Source organism: Eumetopias jubatus, unplaced genomic scaffold, assembly GCF_037043125.1.
Source record: "Eumetopias jubatus isolate StellerSeaLion01/CBP00866 unplaced genomic scaffold, mEumJub1_p1.0 scaffold_2, whole genome shotgun sequence".
NCBI classification, from domain to species: Eukaryota; Metazoa; Chordata; class Mammalia; order Carnivora; family Otariidae; genus Eumetopias; species Eumetopias jubatus.
In genome coordinates, this window is record NW_028274808.1 from 122027880 (window position 1) to 122040223 (window position 12344).

Sequence of the window (12344 nt, forward strand, 5' to 3'; positions counted from 1 at the left end):
AGTTGACCATAGAGTTGAGGGTCCATTTCTGGGCTCTCGATTCTGTTCCATTGATCTATGTGTCTGTTTTTGTGCCAGTACCATACTGTCTTGAAGATGACAGCTTTGTAATAAGCTGGAAGTCCGGAATTGTGATGCCGCCAGGTTTGCTTTTCTTTTTCAATATTCCTCTGGCTATTCGGGGTCTCTTCTGGTTCCATACAAATTTTAGGATTATTTGTTCCATTTCTTTGAAAAAAGTGGTTGGTATTTTGATGGGGATTGCACTGAATGTGTAGATTGCTCTAGGTAGCATTGACATCTTCACAATGTTGGTTCTCCCAATCCATGAGCATGGAACGTTTATCCATTTCTTTGTGTCTTCTTCAATTTCTTTCATGAGTATTTTATAGTTTTCTGAGTACAGATCCTCTGCCTCTTTGGTTAAATTTATTCCTAGGTATCTTATGGTTTTGGGTGCAATTGTAAATGGGATCGACTCCTTGATTTGTCTCTCTTCTGTCTTGTTGTTGGTGTATAGGAATGCCACTGATTTCTGTGCATTGATTTTATATCCTGCTACTTTACTGAATTCCTGTATGAGTTCTAGCAGTTTTGGGGTGGAGTCTTTTGGGTTTTCCACATACAGTATCATATCATCTGCAAAGAGAAGCACATAGTAACGTTTAAGGAGTATTTGCTGTTAATGTTAATATTGTAGCTTAATATTTCCACGTTATCAGTTGGATTGCATTTTTCTTCTGCCCTTGGAATAATTTGTATTGAGCCCATTAAGAGTATGTGGCTTAAGTGAGGGATGAACTCTATGTTCCAAATGTGGACTGGAAGTAGTGTGGTTAAATGGGCGCAATGTATTGCAGGCATTTACACCTTGAATTAGTCGGGACTAATTTCAATTACAAGTGACAGAAACCCCAATCAGACTGGCTGAAGCAAAAACAGGAAATTATTGATTCCCATAATGGAAAAGTCTAGGGGTATTGCTCTAGGCATTGGCCACATCCAGTGCTCTGACAATATCCGCAGCGTTTGTCTCTTCATTTCTTGCTCTGTCTTTCCATGTTGGCTCATTTTCAGGCAAGCTTGCTCCAAGCAGTGGCAGAAACTACCACCACCTGCTCTAGTTTCATATCCCAGGAGCAGAAAGAAAAGGCTCCCCTCTGGTAGCTCCAACTTAGTGCTGCATCTGAGGGGTATTGACTCGGATGGATTCAAGTCCTCCTTCCTGACCCTCTGCCACCTCCGTTGCCGAGCCAAAGGAGGCAGGAGTCCCCTACCCTGTGGAATTAGCTCCACTCACACCCCCTGGGGGGAGTAGGAGAAGTCCCCCCTTCTGCATGGGGAAGTTACAGCTGACATCCACCATGCTCCTCCACCATTCCTTCTCAGAACATAGGACTTGCTACATTAGATACCGTCTTTGAATAATCCAACAGAAGAGTGTTAACACTTAAGTACTTTTAATTCCAGACTACATCTCATTTTCACTCTTACAGTATAGCTGTGTTTGAAGATCTACCATACCTTCTTTTCTGATTGCTGCTAAGAAGAAGGTGTTCAGTCACCCCATCTTTTTGTTGCCATTTAAAAGTCCTTCTCTTGGGACGCCTCAGCGGCTCAGTCAGTTAAGTGTCTGACTCTTGATTTCGGCTCAGGTCATGATCTCAGGGTTGTGGGATCCAGCCCTGTGTCGCTCAGCAGGGAGTCTGCTTGTCCCTGCCCCTCTGCTCCCATGTGCTCTCTCTCACTCTCTCTAAATAAATCTTAAAAAAAAAAAAAAAGTCTTTTTCTCTTATTTTATGCCACCTTCTCTGATCTGCTTTCCCAAGCTTTTCGCACCTGTTGCTTTCATTCTAAACAATAAGATACAAAGCTGTGACAGCCCACCTCCTCAGTGATCACTCTCTTTCATTTTGTGGTCTGGCCAGTCTGAAGGTCATAACTGCATTATGCAGCAACCTTTTCATCCTCCGGCTGTGAATGAGGATCAGACTCCGTGAGGCTGGGTGTCTGAGTTATAGGACAGCCCAGGACTTTACGTGTGTGTGCGCGCGTGCACACACACACACACACGGGGAAAGAGGCAGTGGGCACTCTGGGTTCTATAGGGTCTCCAGATGGTGAATTGTGTCTGCCAGGGTGTTTAAGAGAACTGTGGGTCTGGAGCCAGCAGAGTTGAGGGCACACCCTGGAGCCTTTCATCTGCCGTGTGTAAGATATTTTCAACCCACTAATTAAATTAGCAACAAGATAAGCACTCCTTTATTTTTTTATTGTATTGAAATACAGTTTATCATCTTAAGCATTTTTAAGCGTATGATTCAGTGGTATTAAAGATATTTACATTCTTGTGTGTCATCGCTACCATCATTCCCATAACTCTTTTCGTTTTGTAAAACTGACACTCTGTAGTCGTTAGACAACAGCTTCCCATTCTCCCCTCCCCCAGCCCCTAGCAACCACCATTATACTTTGTCTTTATGATTCTGACTATTCTAAGTACCTCATATAAGTGGAACCATACAGTGTTTTTCTTTTTGTGACTAGCTTCCCTTAACATAATGTCATCAAGGTTCATCCATGTTGTAGCGTGTGATGGAACTTCCCTTCCTTTTTAAAGCTGCGGGACATTCCACTGTATGTATAGACTATGTTTTGCTTCTCCATTTATCCATTGATGGACCCAGCTTGTGTCCATGTTTTAGCTATCGTAAATAATGCTGCAGTAAACATGAGTGGACATATATCTCTTCGAGACCCAACTTCCAGTTCTTTTGGGTATATACCCAGAAGTGAAATTGCTGGGTCATATGGTGATTCTGTTTTTAACTTTTTGAGGAACCTCCACCCTGTTTTCACAGCAGCCGCACCATTTTATGTTCCTAGCAACAGCACACAAGCGTTCCAATTTCTCCACATCCTGGCCAACGCTTGTTTTCTGATTTTTTTGATAGTAGACCTCCTAATGGGTATGAGGTGTTATCTCATGGTAGTTTTGATGTGCATTTCCCTAATGATTATTGATGCTGAGCATCTTTTCATATGCTTATTGGCCATTCCCTAGATCTTCTTTGGAGAAATGTGTGTTCAAGTCATTTGCCCATTTTTTGTACTTGATTTTTAAGTCCATTATTGTGCTCTAATGTTTTATAACTGTATGGGATGGATAAGCCAAACATGGTGAGATCTAGACAAAGGTACAGATTCATTTCCTCCCAAAGTATGTATTATTTGGGAATTATTGGGAAACTCCCTGAAGACAATTTAAAAACTCTTTTTTAAAGTCTGTTCTTGGGGCGCCTGGGTGGTTCAGTCGTTAAGCGTCTGCCTTCGGCTCAGGTCATGGTCCCGGGGTCCTGGGATCGAGCCCCGCATCGGGCTCCCTGCTCCACGGGAAGCCTGCTTCTCCCTCTGCCACTCCCCCTGCTTGTGTTCCCTCTCTCCTGTCTCTCTCTCTGTCAAATAAATAAAAATCTTAAAAAAAAAAAAAAGTCTGTTCTTACATGGAAATTTATATCTTTATGTATATATATGTTACATATGTAACATGGAAGTTTATATCTTTATGTATACATATATAAAATACCAGGCAAGGAACAGATGTGATTTACATACATTATCTAATGGGAGCTTTGCAACCCTACCAAGCACATCCATGGCGTGAGAACACTTGCGCACACAGAGCTGAAGCCCTGTTGTCCTACTACATTGGGACTGATAATTAGTTAACTTGATGAGTCAGCTAAAATGATGAGGATACACGAAAAATCACACATGCTTTAGACATTTAATTTTAAATGAAAACATAATTTTTTAAACAACACGCTGATTTTAGCGTTTCGTTTTTTCCTGGCTGTGCAAATGGAGACCCCGATATTCTTCCGCCAGAGTTCTGTCACTTGCTATGAAATTTTGAGTGCCAAAAATGTTTTGATGTTGGCCTGGGCCCTTTTCTTTGAGGAAGGATCCTCTGACTGAAGTATCTTATTTAAACTTCAGCCACAATTTATTGGCTACAACTGACATTTACTTTTCTCTAAGGTGGATCTAGAATTTAGCAATACTTGCAGAGTAATCTATGTTCAGGATCTTTCTAGAATTTTTCCAGCCTTTTACAGTTGTCGCTCCCACACCTAATTCAACAGCAGATTTTTTTCACTGTTTGCCTTCACTGAGCCTTTACAAGGCATTTAACTTAGTTTTTACAGAAATGGCCCTTTTTTTGGCGTTCATATCTAATTGCTTTTACATGGTGCATGGATAGCATAAAGGCAAAGTAAATACAGTTGTCACCAAAATGTTTGAAAGGAAACACAGCTCACCTGGCATAAGCACACAGCTCCGTTGGTGGGAACAAACGTGAGCAGGTGTGTTGACATGGTGACCACGGTGGCTGATGCTTATATGGGACCCGCTATGTGTTCTAAGCTCTTTACATGCAATGACTCAATCTCCACGGAACCCCATCAAGTAAGGTACTGGTATTTCTTTTTCACAGACAAGGAAAATGATGCACGGAGAGATTTGCCTAAGAGTAGCCTTCCAGCATTCAACCTGTCTTAGGCTTCAGGCAATATATTTTGCAAAGGGAATGAGAACATTTTATATGGAAGTAAATCAAGAGCAAGGAGAGTGAGCAAGTGAGAGCGCAACTGTGTAGAGATGTCTGTCCCTTAAACGGAAACCCCATCTAGCACATAAAGACTTCTGAAACCCTCTTCATAGTACCCTAAAATTAGAATCTAGGTTTTTAGGGGTAGAAATGATCCCCATAACCTATTCTGACAGGATAACCAAGGCCCAGAGAGCTGAGATGATTTGCTTTACAAGCACTCACCTAGTTAATGGCATATTCTTCATAAGATTTAGTTTCCTGGCTTACTTCACATTTTCTTCCAGGAGAAAATGATGCACCACCAGGATATAATGTTCCTGAACATTATCCAGGAAATGAGATTCTCTCAGAGTTTGCCAAGAGAGAAGGAGGGTCGGTAGATGTGAATACCTCAGTGTTCTTGAATCTACATCTATATCAAGCCAGTACAAGACTTGGTCCAGAGAATCTTAGGGCTGGAAAAGGGTCTAGTGATGTGGCTTTAACCATCCTATCTAGAGAAGGAAGGAATGAGGCCAGCTGAGCACATACAAGGTAGGTGATGATACCTATACTATTTTACAGATGAGGAAGCTGAGCTTCAGAGAGGTCAAGTAATGTATCCAAAGTCACACAGCCAGAAAGAAATGGAACCCAAGTGTGAACCTAGTCTTGCTGAAGCTGAGGCCCATGGTCTTTGTGCCACCTCATGCCACCACCCCACAGGGCAGGGTAATTGTTCACCCTGCACAGTTGGTTAACAACAGTTGTTTGGCTTGTTTGGCAAATTCTCCCTAAAGCTAATCCTAAATATCTCTCTAGTTTAAATCAGTATCCTTCTGCAGTCCTCAGCAACAAACAATTGATCATGGTATTTGGATAATCTTTACATTTTGTGAATGAAATTGCATCTTGGATGGACATTTTTAAGCCAACCTGAGGGGAGAAAAGAAGACAGATGGGGGGTGTTTTGAGCGTTGGTAGAATCTCAGGGTAGGAGGAATCTCTTTCAGCTTGCCATTATTTATGTTCACATCAGCTGTGTAGCAGCTTCAGCCTCTGCTGGACGCTTCTCAGCCCAGGGATTAAGAGCCATAAGACCAAGGGAACTCACCGTATTAGCCAGCCCATTTCATCTTTGGCCAGGAAGTCACACTTACATATAGTCTTTGACAGGATGAAGCTTCTTAAAACATTACTTTAGATTTTTCTTCTGTTTATAAAAAGTAATATTTATAATAGAAACTTTAATAACTGTAAAAAGCTCATGCAAGAATATGAAAGCCTATGTGTATTAGTTATCTACAGCTGTGTAACAAATTACTCCCAAAACTTAAAGCAACAAACTTTTATTATCTCATGTGCTTTGAGAGTCTGGAATCTGATAGTGGCCTAGCTTGGGTAGTTCTCTCATGAAGTTGAGGTCAAGCTGTGAGTTGAGGCTATAGTCATTTGGAAATTTGGGGCCAGAGGGTCTGCTTTTAAACTTAATCATGTGGATGTCGGCAGGAGGCTTCAGTTCTTGCCATATGAGCCTCTCCATAGGGCTGTTTACAACATGGCTTCCTTCAGTGCCATGTTGATCTGAGAGCACTTGCGCTAGAGAGCCATCAGGATAGAAGCCGCAGTCTTTTATAAGCTGGTCTAAGAAATGGCATTCCATCACTCCTGTTGAGTTCTGTTGGTCACTTAACCAATCCAGGTATAATACTGTAGGAGGGGACTACACAAGGGTGTGAATACCAGGAAGTAGGGATCATTGGAGGCCATCTTGAAGTCTCCCCACTATGGTCTGTAAGGTAAAATTTTGTTAGGATGAATTACATGAGTTTTTACCCACTATTCCTCCCCTGCCACCCACTGAAGTTTACAAATATGAATACTGAAGTATTACAAAATACAAAAGATCACCAGGAAAAAAAATTGAAGGGAACTTAATATTCAGGGATGAATGCCCAGTAAACTGTTACCCCTTCTCCGATCCTGGAGGAACTGCCTGATTTTATTCCAAGTCTGTCATATCGACATGTGTATGGTTTGGGGAAGAGGGGAGTAATGGCAAAAGAGTGGATGGAAATCTCTGGATGTACTTTGGTCTTGAAGTCATTTGCGATGGTGGGAACATGAGATATGGGATGAAGAGTTTAGGATTCAGTCCAGGCTGTAACTTGGGAGAAGGCACATGGTTCCTGGACCCCTTCACTCTATTTCTGATGCAGTGTAAGAAGCAGAGGTTTGTAAGAGATTTCCAATTTTTATAAGTAATTATTTGATGAAAAAGATATAAATACTTCAATCATAAATGTATTGAAAGGGACTTAGAAGTTTTCTGGGGGGGAAAGAATTTTGTTTATGCAAAAACAATATACTGAGATCCAGTAAGAAATCCTGACATGTGGATAAGCAATAATATTCTACAGCCGCTTCTCAACTATTAAGTCACATAGATAATATAAAAAACTCATGGGTACATGGTAATACATTTATGAATGAGTGAGATTTCTATATCACACATGCAGGGCTTTAAAAAAAAAAAACAAACACATGCCTGTATAGTATTTTGGTGAATAATGGTAATGCAAAAGAGCATTGTAATAATCAAATTTGAGTGAATTCTTTCATAGTACATAGAGCCAAAAGAAATTTATCAGTAAAAACTGGCACAAAACAACAAAATGGAATAAATTTGAATAAATTCCTGCAAAGGCAGTCATAAGACATGTTGATAAATGTTTCAACATGAACTGATACAAAGTATAACATAAAAAACTATTTTTGAAGGAGTTCCTATGTCATGCATTCAATAAAAGCAGCTATTTCATTGAATGGTAATTTGTGCATGCCAAGCAACGGGGAGAAACTGAATGTTTTCCCACCGTGGCTCAAAGCTGATGTTTTCATGCTGGCTTGGAGCTGCAGGTTGCAGCGATCACATGGACGGGAACCTTAGATGTCAGGAATAGCCCACATTTGGCTTCTGGTCAGCCGAGTGGTCCTCGGCCCCCTCCCATCTTGGGGGCCCTCTGGCAGACTAAAGCACCAATGCAGTGAACTGGTGTGGCCTCTCCACCGTGCCTCCCTCAACCAGAGGAGACCCATGGATCTCTTCATCCCAAGCCAGATGGATTGGTGGTCAAGTATAGAGAGCAGGCAACACAGCCATGAAGTAAGTACTCCTCCTTGGTTGGACTCTGAGAGGCCAAGCGTCCCAAGTCATTGTTTTGAATATGGAGCAACTTCATAACCAACAGTTGACTCCAGAGCCCTTTCTACATCTTTCCTTTCAGGCCTTGAGATCTGTGGTCTTGGAACAGTTGGTTCCTCTTCTGGGTCCAGATGTGGCCCCCTACGACAGTGTGAAGAACTCGAGCCTTCCCATAAGCATGTTTCCCCCATTGCGGCTCATGCTCTAGAAGAGGTTGTGCCAGACAGAGACATGATTTCAGGGCATTGAGCCGAACCCCTTACATGCGGCTACACAGCCCCCTTAGTCCTGCTGTCTGCTGGAATCCAGCCAACCTGGCTCAGCGCACAGGAGAAGGTAAGCCTAGACCTCTCTCCATGGCAGGCCGTGCCTCAGAGAAAATGGAGTGGACCGGGCCAACAGACTGCAGAAGCCACAGCTAGGCTTGTTGCAGACTTCCATGTGGGGTTCTTGCCACCTCCCAGGAGGCAGAGATAGAACTGGAGACCGGAATGTTGGCTTGTCCAGTAGTTCATGGCGGGGGGGGGGCAGGCGGCAGCAAGGAGTTTGTGGGGAACACGGAGTTTGGCAGCCGTTAAGACCTTTGGTCAATTGCATACTGCCCTTATGCCTCAGCTTCCTCACCTGTGAAATGGGGTACCTGCCTAATGGGATTGCGGTGAGGATTAAATTAGGTAATGTATTTAAAGGTACCAGGACTGTTTCTGGTACATAGTAAGGGTTTAGTAATTCTAGTTAAAATCTAAACGCTGTGTAATCCCATGTGAATCTAATCTTTCTAGTTTAATCTGTAAATGAAAAGACCCAGGTGGTCTGTAAAATCTTTGTTGGTTCTAAGTATCCCTTTCTCACATGAGCACCCATTCCTTCCTTCCCCAGTCCAGTGCCTATCCTGTTTCCGCTTCTATAGACTGAGTGCGGATGGAGTGGAGAGCACCTCTGGCAAGGTGGAAACAGCTGTGGGTCTAGGAGGCTCTGGCCTCAACCTGCTTCCTGGAGCTCTGTTGCCCCTGAGCCTCAGTTTCCTCATTTGTATGAAGCGGGGTAGCATTGTGTGCTGCACAGGGTGATGAGAATTCTTGCTAGACTGAAGGCACCTATAGTTTCTGGCACCAGCTGGTGACCAGGATGAAGTATCTATTATCACTGTCTCTCAGGCATCAGGGGGCCTTTCGTTCTTGGGCTCCTGAGCCCTGTCTACCTGGGAATGCTCTTCTCCCTTGGTCCCAGTGGGCCTTGTCACCTCCTGGCAGCACGCATCCATCATGTTGCCTAATTAGTGAGGAGTTGGCTGGGTGAACAGCCATGGAGGGGGCCGCGCCTGAGGCTTGCATAGCCTCTCAGTAATTCTGCCAGTCAGCCACCACATGTGAGGTACGATGCCCACCTTGAGGAACTAATGGTCTAGGGTGGAGGCTGAACAGATGTTGGTCTGGCTTTCTGACCAAAGCTGGGTTTAGTGTTCCTAGGGCAGGGTGGATCTCTTTGCTGGAACATACTGAAAATCTTAATCTTTCACTGTGATTCTTCTTAAGGTCACAATAGTTCTTGGTCTCAAAGCCAAAAGGTTCTGAACTATTACAGATCTAGGTTTTTCTGACAGAGTAAGATCTCTCAACCAACCAAATAGCACAAGTCGGTTTCAGATTAAACTCGTTGCTGAAGTCCTAAATTCTGGAGTGAAGTGGCGAGGATATTGCCGGCAGATCTCCCAGCTGTAACGCAGTGGTGGGTTGAGATTCTGGAGTTGGATGCCTGGGTGCCCACCCTGGGCCAGGTCACTTGTGTCTTTGAAGCTCAGTTTGTATACTTGCAAAGGGATGGAGTTAGTAGTGTTCACCTCTGAGGGTTGTTGTGAGACCCAGTGAAATACGATACAAGTGAAGTACCTGACTGCACCCTGTCTGTTTTAAGGACTCGAATAAATGTCAGCTCTTATATTTTACTTATAACAGGCATATCACTTTTTAAACTCACTGCTCGTGTCTGGCAGTTTTTTACTCTCTAGAAGTAATTGTAATCTTTTTTTTTTCCCCCCAAAAGATTGATTTCTTAGAGAGAATATACACATGAGCATGGTGGGGAGGGACAGAGGGAGAGAGTCTCAAGCTGACCCCATGGTGAGTGTGGAGCACGATGCGGGGCTTGATCTCATGACCCTGAGATCATGACCTGAGCGGACAACTTAACTGACTGAGCCACCCAGGCGCCCTGTAATTGTAATCATTTTCAAATTCTAAAGTAGGTTTGCAGGAGAAGTCTTTGATGTCCTTGATTTTTGAGTGCACCTGTCTTAGTTGAATGCAGAATAACCAAGTGGAGGTAGGCAGTTAAAAATATTAGCATCTTCCGGATCATGTCCTCAACTGCATTATAAGTGAGTGCTTGGATGTAAGGGCAGTACCTGCATTTGTGTGTGTGTGCTCTCAGTGCACGGATGTGGGCCACACAGTGGTGACAATGGTCAAGAGGCATTTGTGGTTTAGAGCTTGGGGGTCTGGAGGGTTTCCTGGTTTTGCATCCTGGCTCCACCACTATCAATTTGTATGGCCTTGGGTGAGTCACTTAACTCAGCTGTTTCCTCATCTACACGTGGGTAGAGTACATTTTCCCCTCGGGTCACTCTGAAGACTGAGATCAATAAGAAGCAATTTGTAGTGTGGTCATACTAAACTGGGAGCTGTCGGTACTCAGCAGGGCAGTGGGCAGTCTAGCCCTTGTATGTGTACTTTGCGATATAGCTCATTGGTGGTAAGCATAGCTGGGAAATACACAATGAAAAAAAGTCTGTTTCTCATTGAGCAGTGACTGAACCAGTCACCCATTTGATGCACGATCTCATTTATACACAGAATCTAAAAAAGTTGAACTCCTAAAAGCAGAGAGTAGCATGGTGGTTGCCAGGGGCTAGGGGGATGAGGGAAATGGGGAGATGTTGTTCAAAGGGTACAAAGGTTCAGTTCTGTGGGATTGAGTGAATCCTGGAGATCGAATATACAGCATGCTGAGTATAGTTAATAATACTTTATTGTGTACTTGAAATTCGCTAAAAGTAGATCTTAAATAGTCTCAACGCACCCACAATGCTAAGCCTGTGATGTGATGGCTATGTTAATTAGCTTGATTGTGGTAGTCATTACAATGTACAGTATATTAAAAACCTCACGCTGTACACATTGAATATATACAATTTTTATTTGTTAATTATACCTCCGTGAAGCTGGAAGAAAATGCAGATTTCAGGGATGGTGCAATGCTACCGCTGAAGCAATTAAGAGAGCTTTGTAGAGTTATCATGTGACACCTCCTCATAACTGGCTGACTTTGGGTTAAGTATGAAGTCTCATCATCCCAATCTGGCCTCTAGGTTTTTTGCTGTTTTATAGCACACACTTACGTAAACAAATGTTCTCTGTGTAAACATTTATGAAAGTCAAAATACCAAAACAGATTAAATATAGAACCAGGCTGGATGCCACATCAGTGTTTTAGTGGCAGCAAAAAACATCATCTGTTACATTTAATTATTGTGGTTAGTTTGAGTTTTGTTGGTTTGATCGTGTTGGTAGTTGATTTGGGAATGTCTTTGGGATTTCTTACCCGTTTTTCTGCACAATTGAAGAATATTTTAATAACCGTACATCAACATTCAGAGTCTGTGAGTATTTTAAAGAGGGTTTATACATCAGTTGAGAAGCCCAGACTCTCTAGATCATTCAGCGTGTGCAGAGAAGAGTCCTGTGCCCAGCTGATTTTTCCAGCTTGCTGGATGCTCAGCACACATTTCTCTGTCCAACTCGCACATTGGGCAGAAGAACACTTAAACCCTCCTGGTTTCTGTGTTAGGTGGTTGATTGGGTCACTCTGGCTATGCGGAGGAGCTTCTTTGATTCTTGTGTGTTTTAGCAGAAAGGGGAAAGATTTCGCTTTTTCATTGCTCGCTAGGTTCTGTGTTCCATCTTCTATTCATCAGACATAGCCACTTGGAAATTCTTTTTTTTTCCCTTTAAATTAGGCACACCATTATTCTATCTTCCCGTTGTTTCTTTTTCACATTTTTATATTAGGAAGTGTACTGTTGGCATGTTCTCAGACCCCTAGTGATAATATCTGAGCTTTCCCCAGGCTTGCTTTCTCTGGGAGCTCTGGGCTCTTCACAGATCACACCATTAGTCCTCACAGTGACTCCTGGAGGTAGGATGAGACAGAGCGTCTGGGTGTGGGAACAGGAGGGCTGGAGGGGAGTGTCTGAGGAAAGCAGTGGGTTATTCCTTTTATGTTAGCATTTCAGCTTTAGGCAGACTTCACCAAGTGCACCTATTTTCATTCTTTCTTCAAAGCATTTTTGCAAGTGGTAACAGTCATTAACTTCATTGCTGCAGAATGAAGTAAAAGGGATACTAATGTAGCTATTGAGAAATGAGAACATTCACTCAAATCTTTTTAGGGTCATTAAGAAAGAGCAGTTTTAACTGTTGGTTTTGGTGTGATTTTTAGGATTTGGAGTGTCTTTAAATTGCTCTTAAAGTCTGAAATTGAGTGATC

The 12344-nt window shown here is 42.8% G+C and overlaps 1 protein-coding gene across 5 annotated transcripts in view; it reads left to right on the top strand.

Annotated features, from left to right (window-relative positions):
• Nucleotides 1-12344, top strand: part of TSPAN5 (tetraspanin 5) — a 169643-nt gene that overhangs the window by 105720 nt on the left and 51579 nt on the right. The window contains exon 2 of one of the 5 annotated variants that reach the window (XM_088021104.1): nucleotides 7882-8135. The exons of the other annotated variants lie outside the window; for them this stretch is intronic. The gene's annotated coding sequence lies outside the window, so the exon portion shown is untranslated. The remainder of the gene's footprint in view (nucleotides 1-7881; nucleotides 8136-12344) is intronic. 5 annotated transcript variants of the gene reach the window in all.